Source organism: Sciurus carolinensis, chromosome 9 (assembly GCF_902686445.1).
Source record: "Sciurus carolinensis chromosome 9, mSciCar1.2, whole genome shotgun sequence".
Classification (NCBI taxonomy): Eukaryota; Metazoa; Chordata; class Mammalia; order Rodentia; family Sciuridae; genus Sciurus; species Sciurus carolinensis.
The window spans coordinates 79,933,630-79,944,790 of NC_062221.1; positions in this window are offsets into that span (position 1 = coordinate 79,933,630).

The following is an 11,161-nucleotide window of genomic DNA, read 5'->3' on the forward strand; positions in this document are numbered from 1 at the left end:
CTCAAGTTTAAATTTTAACCACTTATCATCTAATTTAAAACTGGAGGCTCTTTCTATGCTTAGTAGTCTTATTAATCTAAGTTTTCTGAAGCAGAAACTCTGAAACAGAAAACTATATGCTCAACAGATGGCTTGTTCATCTTTTCATTAACTGTTTACACCCAGCCTAGGAAAGAAACAGGGGTCTCTGGTTGTTCTTTGATCTCTAATCCTTTTCCTGTGCATGTCTATCTGGACTGATATTTTCCAAGATGCTTTTAGATTAAGGATAGGGTCTATGGACATTTTACCAGAGGAAGCAACTGGAAAATATTCAGGGATTTAGGGGATTGAGGTTAGGGGTGGGCAAATATGTATATAGGGTGGTGTGTGTGTGTGTGTGTGTGTGTGTATACAAGTTTGACAGAACCATAAAGAGAATTAATCTTTTTGGTACTTCCCCAGTCAGCCACCTTTCCCCATTGCTGCCCTATTCTTTCCTCCCTGCCACCTTCAAATCTTCATTGTCATTTACTCTTAACCTTGTACCCAAGCTCCTATTCCAAAGTCTTAATGTACTCTGTACTCTGGCGACTAAAGCAAAACACATCAGATTGGGTCATTTTTAAGAAGCAGAAATTCATTGCTTACAGTTCTGGAGGCTGGGAAGTTCAAGATGAAGAACATTAGAGATAGTTAATACTGACCTGAATGCAGTCAGGTATTTGAAAAGAAAGGTGAGTGTTTCTTTCCAATGACCTCATTATGTAAAAATAATCAGGCTTGTCATTCAGTTTCCATTTGTTAAGCATCTGTTCATTAAACAGATTTGCCCAAGGTCACATACTTGGAGCTGGTTTTAAATCCAGGCCTCTGTAATTCCAAAGCTCAAGTTCTCATTACAAAACTGTCTCCTAAAATTATTTTCAGTCTTTGGGGAATATAAGTGTGTGGTGTTTGAATTTTTTCTCTTCCTTTTTTCTATATTTAAATTTTTTTCCTAATGATCTTATATTGCTTTTTGAATGAAAAGTAAACTCAATGCACCCTTAAAAAACTCTCACCACAGAATTATTATCAATCTAGAAAAGAAATAGCATTTTTGAAACAATTTTTCCAATACTAATTTATTCTACTCTTAACAAATTTTCAGGCTGAAATGAATTTCTAATTTGAGAAGTTCATCACTCCAGTAATCACTTTCATTTTGTTATATTGGAGGCATCTTTTAAGAGCAAATTCTATTTTCTTTCTTCTCTTCATTAGGCAAAACATCACTGTATGGAGGGTTCTCCAGAGAGATAGAACCAGTAGGATATATCTAGATCTATTTCCGTATCTATACTCAGATATGGATATATATATATATATATATAATCAAGAGCTTAATCAAGAGCTTAATGATGTAGAAATATTCTGAGAAATATGTCCTCAGGCTATTTTGTCCTGGTGAGCACAGTAGAATGCACTTACACATACCTAGCCGATAGAGGTCAATTACTTGACAGAGGTCAATCACTTGATGTGGCCTTTTGAAGTAATTAAGAGGAAGTAACTAAGAGAGGTGGTAACAGGAAATGTATGAGCCTGCTGCCAGCATAATATGGCAGAGTATTCGAGTAAACTTTTTTATACAAAAAAAGAAGGTACACTCTAAAGTAATGATAAGAAACATAGTACAGTGAAACAATCAAGTATAATAAGTTTATTGTTGAGTATTAAGTACTTACATAGCTGCACGTGCTACAGTTTTATACCACTGGCAGCAGAGTAGGTTTGTTCACAACAGTATCACCAAAAGCATATGAATAATATGTTGTGCTACAATGTTCTGACATCTACAGTCACTAAGCAATAGGAATTTTTTAGCTTCATTATAATCTTATGGGACTGCAATTGTATATGTAGCCTGCCATTGTGATGAAACACATGACTGTGGATAAATAGATAGATAGAGAAGAAGCAATTTATTAGGGGAGTTAGCTCATGTGATTGCAGAAACTAAGAAGTCCCATGACAGGCTGTCTGCAAATCTGAGACTCTGGGATGACATTGGCTTGACTGCGTCCAAGTGTAGTTTCAGAAGCCAGATGGGCCACTGGGGTAACTCAAGCAGCCTGAAGGCCTGAAGGCCTGGAAGATAGGGGAAGAAGAGTATCCCAGTTCCAGGAGAGGGAAGAAATTACCTGTCGGAGTCTTAAGCCCCCCTGCTTTTCTTGACCAGCGACAAGGGAAGGGGACACTCCCCAACAAGGTCAGACCGGGAGAGGTAGAGCCGACTGACCGCCCGCTCCCAGCCCTCCAGGCGGAGGACAATCAGACGTGTCAGGGAGACCCGTCACAGCAGGAACTCGTTTATTGAGGAAATCCCACAGCTTTTATGTAGGGTGGGGGCTAGTCGGGAACCAATCAGCTTAAAGGTCAGCAAGGCAGGGGGGTTCACGGAGGCGAGAGTCCCATTGGACTATATGGCAAGCACGAGCTGATCACGTTCACGGAACTGTTGTTAACCAATCCCTGACAGTGGTCGGGTTTATCGTCATGAACCTTTGAAACCACCTTTGAGCCTTGATCTTGCTCCTTACTCGCCAGGGAGTAAGGAGTCAGCCTGAGTTAGTTAACCTGTCATTAGTCCCAACAATTACCTTTTTGTTGTTGTTCTGCAAAGGCTTCTAATATATTGATGGTGCCCACCCACACTGAAGGCAGGTCTTCCCCTCAGTCCACTGACGCACACACCAGTGTCCTCTGGAAACACCCTCACAGCCACATCCAGAAGTAATGCTTTACCAGTTCTCTAGGTATGCCTTAATCCATCAAGTTTACACCTAAAATTACCCATCACAACAGCTGAACTTTCTGGCTCACTTTTTGGAGAGGATTAACATAAATTTCCCAGTGAAGGAAATGACTGGAGTGAAGGATTCTTAAGTACTAAGTTTAAAGAATGGTCAATAAAGCAGTGACTTGAGACCTCTGAATTTTGAAAGCCTGTGTCCAAAGACAGCTTTTTCTGTAATAAAAGCGCACTATAAAGGGAACCCAAATGGGTTCAGGAAGAGTGCCACAAACATGGAAGCTGGACTCAACCTCAAAACTTGTCTTTTTTTCATCACTTATTCATTTATTTCCTTGTGTTAGGTCAGTTAAGAAAGTTCATCATTTTTATTTGCTTTGATTGTCTCAAAAAAGTGTCAATGTATTTTTGTAAGGAAATCCCACGAAATCATGCCGGACACAGGAAATCACATAAGGGAATTTATTAAGCAAACAGAGTGTCTCTCTGCAGGGAAGAGAAAATGAGAGGAAAATAGAAAGGAAAGAGAAAGGGTGTGTGCTAGAGAGAGTGGAAAGCCAGGAGGATAGAGAAAAGTGAGGAGGACAGACAGAAGAATGGAAAAAGATGGCGGGGGAGCTACAGTAAAACAGTTGAATTCCGCCGGGGTAACAGGGGACCAATATTGGAGAAGGATACGTGCAAGCTGACTGATGAACCAATAGCTAGCCAGGATGTTCACAGATTGACAAGTGGTTGGGAGGTGGGCAAATGGCTATACCTGATGGGCGGGGAGAGCAGATTTATACATTACAATTTTTAACTAAAACTGAAGGATAATTTGAAAGAACATGTATGTAAATAAGCCAGAGTCCAGTGAGATTTACTCTGTTTTATGTTAAAATCACTCCTTTGAACCTTGTAACTACACCCCTTCCATTACAGTTGCCACACTCTCTTAGGACTTCCTAAATGATCTAAATCAAATTATCGTACTTTTTTTTTTTTCTTTTTTCTTTTTTCTTTCTTTCTTTCTTCCTTCCTTTCTTTCTTTCTTTCTTTCTTTCTTTCTTTCTTTCTTTCTTCTTGTTTGATTCATTATACACAAATGGGTTACAACTTTCATTTCTCTGGTTGTCAAAACTTACCTTCCTCACATTTTTTAAAAACTTGCCTTAATTCTGGGTCATTCTTCTCATTACTGCTGTCTTCTCATTACTACTATTATTAGGTCAATCAGGAAAATCATGACATGCTAAGTGACATTTCTTCTAACATACTGTCATTGGATTCTATTAATATAGAATCTAGATTTGTTTGGATCATTTTCTTCCCTTGTTTTTTCATGTTGTTCATGTATCTTCCCCTCTAGCAGTGCAGATCTGGGGTATTGCAGATTTCCCCCTATAGGCTTATAGTGATCCTATAGGTTTCCAAAACCCTTTCTTTAAGGGGAGATCAATATTAGCAGTGCCCAAATCAGACACTATGCAATCCTAGATCAAATAGCCCCTATGGGGACAATAATGAAATTGTCATAATAAACAAAATGAGTTCAAATATTATCTTCGGTAAAACAAACAGGTTTGCAATAAGGTCTGCAGTTTCTAATGGAGGACAAAGAGGATGCAGAGGGATGTAGAATGTGGCTGTTAATGGGATAAGAAAAGAATATACAGAAGTTCTAGAAAATAGAAAGGGTGAGAGTGTAATCAAAAGAAATCAGATGTTAGCATGCAAAAAAGGAGAAAGAGACTCTGAGGGAACAGGTAAACAAAAGGAAAAGAAAGCAAGAAAAGTAAAGAAATAAAAACTTAAATTTTTTTTAAAAGGAGAAAAAAGAAAATCTACTGTATAACAGTCATATACTAATGAAACCTCCCAGTGTTCAGTAGCCTGATGCATGAGAGGTACTTGACAATGAGCTTCAAGTCTCCAGCAGGCGTCGCAGGATGGGTTTTGCCCCACCCAAAGATCGGAGTTATGCTTCCAGGATTATCCAAGATGGCTGCTCTGGCTTCGAAATGTGTTGGCAAATGGGGAGCTGCAGCTCAGGGGGTGGATGTGGTCAGCTGGAGGTCCTGAAGAAGGGATGCAGTTGGTCCGGCACGGGTCCTGAAGGTCTGGTGTGTTTGGTGTGGTTGTGGGATCCTGGAGGCTGGGTGCAATCAGTCGGTCTGGGGTCCCGGTGATAGCGCACAGTCAATTGGTCTGGGGGTCCTGGCGGCAGGGAGAAGTCAGTCGATGTGAGGGCCCCAGAGGCAGGGAGTGATCTGTTGGGCTGAGGGATCCTGGAGACGGGGCTCAGTCAGTCCTGCCAAGGGTCCTACGGGGCGTGGCTGTTGTCTCAAAATGGCGGCAGCCACGTGTAATCAAACCTGCAGGTTCTGTGACAGAGAACTTCCAGGCAGGAGCAGGCAGCTGGTGCTCCACGGGCGGTTGGCGATCAGTTTGCTGACTGTTGTTGGACGATCAGGAGGTGAACCTCGAGTGTTGGGTGATGGATAGGAGTAAGGCAGGCGATGGACAGGCGAGAGGCAGGCAAATGGCGGATGATAGACGCCTGACAGTGAGTAATCTGCTCTCAAAAAAGGTGTCGATATGCTGGCAGACTGCAGGTCATCACAGCAGACAAATGGGTAAACACCAGGGGATCAATAAGCAGCAAAAACTGCCTCACTGAGAAACAGATATCCTCTGCTTGAAACTGGCATTACGGAGCGACAAGGAACGCAGTCTCCCTCTAGTCCGCCCTTATTATCACCATGACGTGCTAAGTGAATCCAGAGGTTATCTAGGCAGACTTTTCTCTGTACTCTCTAAAACCTGTACCATGAGGCAAACTCACTAATTTGAAAACACAGGGAAAAGACAGCAAATGTAAATTAAACAAACTCACACAAACAAACACAAAAATTTTATCAAATGTAATTATCATTTTCTATTCCTCTATACCTCACCTCATTGTTGAATTTTATAGCTTGATGTTTTACAAAAATTATTTGCCTGCATTACTTTGGCTCTGAATGTGTAATAGGGAAAAAAGTGGAGATGGCCTTATTCCAATCTTTTTCTGTAAGATTCTAGGTATCAAAAATAAATGGGTAAAGAAGACAATTTCTTATGACCTGAGGCTCCCTGGATTCCCCACACATGAAAGAGATTGCATGCAAAGACCCCAGACAGGTCTAAAGATCCAATGTGAACTGAATAACTAAATCTGAGGACACAAACATCTGGAAAGTGCCCTAAGAATATTAAACATTTGGGAACACATGTTGCTAGATTTTGCTAAGCAAATATCAAAGTTATAGTGTCATATGCACAAGAAATACTGCTGTAACTGCAGGTATGATGGGGAAGTCTGGAGTGTGCCTTTCAAGGGGAAAGTGGTCAGGTCTGGGTAAGTGTTTCATGTTATTGTGACCTTGGGGATAAACAATTTAATGAAATCTCCAGATGACAGCTTGGAAGCTTGCAATATGAGAGAAAGCCAAAGAATTGAGTAGGGTTGAGAAAGGAATAGGATACTTACTTTGGGGGTAGAAATGCATTGCTATAGAAGAAGTAAATACCACAAGACAGCTTCTCATCCGGTATGAGGCCAGACTGGCGGGTCCATAGGGAACCATTCTAAAAGGGTATAATCAGCTAGTGGGATTCATGGCCTTGAGAGCAAATATAACCAACCAATTAAATAGGGATATGAACCAGAAGAATTCCTGTAACAGTAGGAAAAATTAACAAAGAGGGCATCCTTGTTCCCCCTGGTAGTACAAGTTTAATTTGGAATTTGATTCAAGGTTTTTCTTGCAGGCACCAGCATTCTGAACCCATTCTCTGAAATACTTGGCCCTGACTGCTATAGCATGTTGGGCCTTGAATCAGGCCAGACGTTATAATTTGAAAGGGTCCCTCTCTCCTTCTCTCTCTCTCTCTCTCTCTCTCTCTCTCTCTCTCGCTCTCTCGCTCTCTCTCTCTCTCTCTCTTTCCTGTTGCAAACCCCAAACCAAGAAGTCCTTGTCTCATCTGTGCCAGCAGCAAGGTGTTGTGGTAGAGCACACAACACACTGCTTTGCTCAAACCTTGCTTTTAAGCTTTATTCTTTAGATGTTGAATCTACAAAGGTGTATACTCTTCTTCCTCTTCTTTTTTCTGTCATTGCACTGTTTTTCAGAGGTGGTTCCATGAGGAAAGCGATGAATAGCATCTGCTCATGAAATGGCACAGACTTGCTGAGCTGAATGCCATACCTGGGGGAATGGAATGTAAGATAAGATGGAATTCAAAGCATTTGACCTTCCCTTATTTTTGACATAATTCATTCAGTGACCTTGATTCTTCTAACTTCAGGTGACTTTGGGGTTTTATCTTTGTGAATTAGCTATGAAATTCACATTGACAGAAAAGTGCAGTGGAATAATTTGATAACTAGGAGAGAAGGTGGAGCTGTGGGAACTTCTTATTCCTAGGGTCTCCTTGGCTTCCCAGGGAAAAAGCTTTGAAGCAGTTAATGTTTCTATAGGTCAATACATTTTCCATTTTCCTATTCTTTTTTGCCTTTTGGGTAGGATTTAGGACATTGATGACTTGATACACTGAAAGGTTTTCTCAAACTCCATATTCTATTTAACTGTGTCTGACCTCAGAAATCAAAGAGAGGTGAAGCTGGCCAAAGTTCTACTACATGCCACATGAAAAAAGGTCAGGTTTGCCATATCATAACTGTGTCAATTTCCTGTCATCTCCCACATGGGGGGTTCACACCAAAGGCAAAGGAAATGATGGCATTTCCTTTAGCTGTGAGTGGGATTTTAGGAGGGATATTTTGCTGTTGTTAAAATTACTCATCTATGCTAAGCACACCTCCCCTAGGCTGATGGTCTACTGTCTGCTGTTGTGCAGGTACCTCACCAGTCTTCTGGGTCAGTTGCTAGTGAGCTTGTTATTAGATGTATGTTACTGGATGGTAGCTGATTTCTGTCTCATAGCAGAAACTCAGTAAATATTTTCTTTCTTAGCTCTAGTATGTAGCAAGTCTGAGGTAATGCAAATAAATCCAAAGGACCAGGATATCAGGGATCCATGGTATGGTGAATGGCCCCCCTAAAATGATATGTCCATGTATTAATCCCTAGAACCTGTGAATATGATTTTATTTGGAAAAAGGGTTTTGAGATAAGACAATCTCATATTATTCAGATGGGGCCCAAATTCAATACCAGGTATCCTTATTGAAGACACATAGAGGACAGACACACACAGAGGAGACAGAGACAAGGATTGGGATGATGTATCTATACTAATAACTGCTGGTAGCCACCAGATGCTGGGAGACAAACATGGAACTGATTCTCCCTTGGAGCTCCAGAAGTAATCAACACTACGGACACTTAATTTTAGACTTCTAGGTTTCAGAAAGGTCAAAGAATGAATTTCTATTGATGTAAGCTACCAAGTTTATGGTAATTAGTTATGGCAGCCATGAGAAACTGATACAGGATCTACAGGAAATTCAGAGAAGAATGTTTATTTTTCAAACATCCCTGTAGAAACTGATAGTTCCCATCCCGTGGTGTGAGAGGAAGACAGGTCAGATGAGGGTCACAGTGTCTCACCCAGGGTGCTGCATTTTCCTGTAAATCTCACTGAGTAAGGACTTCCTGTTTCTGATTTCTGATCCATTTTCACTTTGGGTAAGTCACTCTTTCTCCCTGGATTTCGGCTTCCTGGTTACAAAAGGGACGTGTTCTGCAGCTGCACCTCACATACCTCCAGAACTGTCTGAGGTAGGGGGAGGGGAGTGAGCTGGCAGTAGGGGTGTGTTTATGAGAGAGAATCACATGAGTGGCACAAGTTAAAGGTTGGCTAGTAGAGCATTACATAGTACAAGATATTTAGATTTCCTGGTAGTCTCCCACCAAGGAGTTTGTGGTTCCTCTGTAATTTTGGAGTGGGGACACTTATTCATTTATTTTCCACACACACCCGGACCAAACCTTATATATCACTGCCTTTTTATGAGGAATTAACGATCTCCTGGTGACAGCACAGCTGTGCCAGCTGAGGGACTGCAGCTGAGTCAACATAAATTCTAACCAAGAACACTATAGGCTAGAAAAATGGCCTATGCAGAAAGAACATCAGTCCCAAGAGAGGCCACCTGGAGCCTTACACTCTGTCATGGAAGGCTAAACCTTCCTCATCAGCCCCATGAACTGAGCTGTTCTTGCTGTTCCATAGTTAGCGTGGACCCAAGCAGCCACTGTATAAAGTGACATAAAAGCAGATGAGATATATTACTATCCACCAAACTATAATCTAATAATATGTTCACAGGCAACTGACCCAAAACTCTTGTGTCTCCGCCCTTTACCTCATGCTAAAAAGCTCATTTGAGGGACCACCCTAACCTGTCTGCTTAGGGCTAAGGATCAGCTGAGGGTGGGGTGTGGGATTCCCCAGACAGGCACAGGAAGTCATGGGGTCCAAGGTCCATAGCAGATAATTTGGAGTCCACGGGAGGGCTCTGTACCCATCTTGTCTGGGTGCCAAGGAGTTGTTCACATAAACTGAGCAATGCTTTCTTGGTATCCAGCTGTGAAGAATCTGTCAGTGAATTTAATCTTCTGAAGGACACATGCCACAGAGCACACAGGGAAAATTCTGGAACAAATTATCTCACATGGCCCTTCCTAGTGCAGGGTCTAGAGTCAGAGTGTCTGGGTTGGAATCCAGGTTCGGTTCTTACCAACTGTGGAATTTTTCTTCTCTAAGTCTCAGTTTTCTCATTTGTAAAATAATACTAGCACATGATGTCATTGTAAATATAGAGGTACTTTGGATTAGACAGAGGGGAGTGAAGGGAGGGGAGGCAGTATGGGGACAGGAATGATAGTAGAATGAATTCGACATTATTACCCTACGTGCAGCTCTACATCATGTACAACTAGAAGAATGAGAAGTTATACTCCATTTATGTATGGTGTGTCAAAATGCAGTCTACTGCCATGTGTAACAAATTAGAACAATTATAAAAAGTACTGGGGATGTATCTCATTGGCCCCCTGGGATCAATCCCCAGTACCAAAAAGTAAAACAAAAAGAAAATAAAACAATTATAAATACGTAGGTACCTCATAATAATAAATATTAAATGAATAAGCTGAAGAAATGGGCAGTTCAACACAGTAGAATATTTCAACTCTCCTCTATCAGCAATTGCTGAATCCAAGACGAATAAATAAATAAATAAACAAAAACACAGAAGATAAGAACAATACTATCGTTCAACTTCACCTGTGTGACATTTATAAAGCATTACACTCAAGTGCAATATACACATTATTTTCCAAGTCCACATGCTACAAAATCACACGTAGTTTATTCTTTGGCCATAACACATTTCTATTCATGGGTCATGGATGAAAACACAAGGCAAATTAGAAAATATGTGACCTATGCATCAGTGAAACAGAATAGAGTCCAGAAAGAGATCCACATGTATATGGTCAGTTGATTTATTACAAAGGTACCAAGGTAATATAATGAGGAAAAATATCTTTTCAAAAGTTGGTGCTGAATAGTAGAGTGAAACAGATATTATTACCTCATGTAATAATGTACTTGTATGACTGCATGACCAATGTGATCCTATAATATGTACAATCAGAAAAATGAGAAATTATACTCCATTTATGTATGGTTTATCAAAATGAATAAATGCATTCTCCTATCTTGTATAAATAAGTAGAACAAATAAAATAAAAGTTGATGTTGGAAAGATCAATAAAGGGAAGGAAGCAGGAGGAGAGGAAAGAGAAGGAGAAGAAGAGGTTCTGGGGCTGAATTAGAATAAGATATTCCATGCTTGTATATTTAGGTCAAAATGGATTCTACTATTATGTATAACTGAAAGAACCAGTAAAAAGAGTTGATCCTGGTTATCAATACGAAAAAAATCAAACTCACCTGATGTCATTTGTAAAATTATGCTAAAATGAATTAAATGCCTAAATGAAAAATCCAGCATTATAAAACATCAAAAAGAAAGAAGAAAATCTTTGCTATCTTGGGATAGGCAAAGTTGTCTTAGACAAACTGCAAAGAGCAAAAACCATAAGAAAATGATAAAATTGGACTTCGTCAAAATTAAAAACATTTGTTTTTCACAAGAAAGCAAAAAGACAAACCACAAACTTGGATAAGATATTTGTAACACATGTATCTGCCAAAAGACTTGATTCGAAAATATATAAAAACTCATAAGAATAAGAAGACAGACAACTCAGCTAAAACATGAACAAAAGATTTAGACACTTCATGTAAGAAGATATATGAATGGTAAATGAACATAAAAAATACACTTAATGCCATCAGTCACCATAGAAATGCAAACCAAAACCA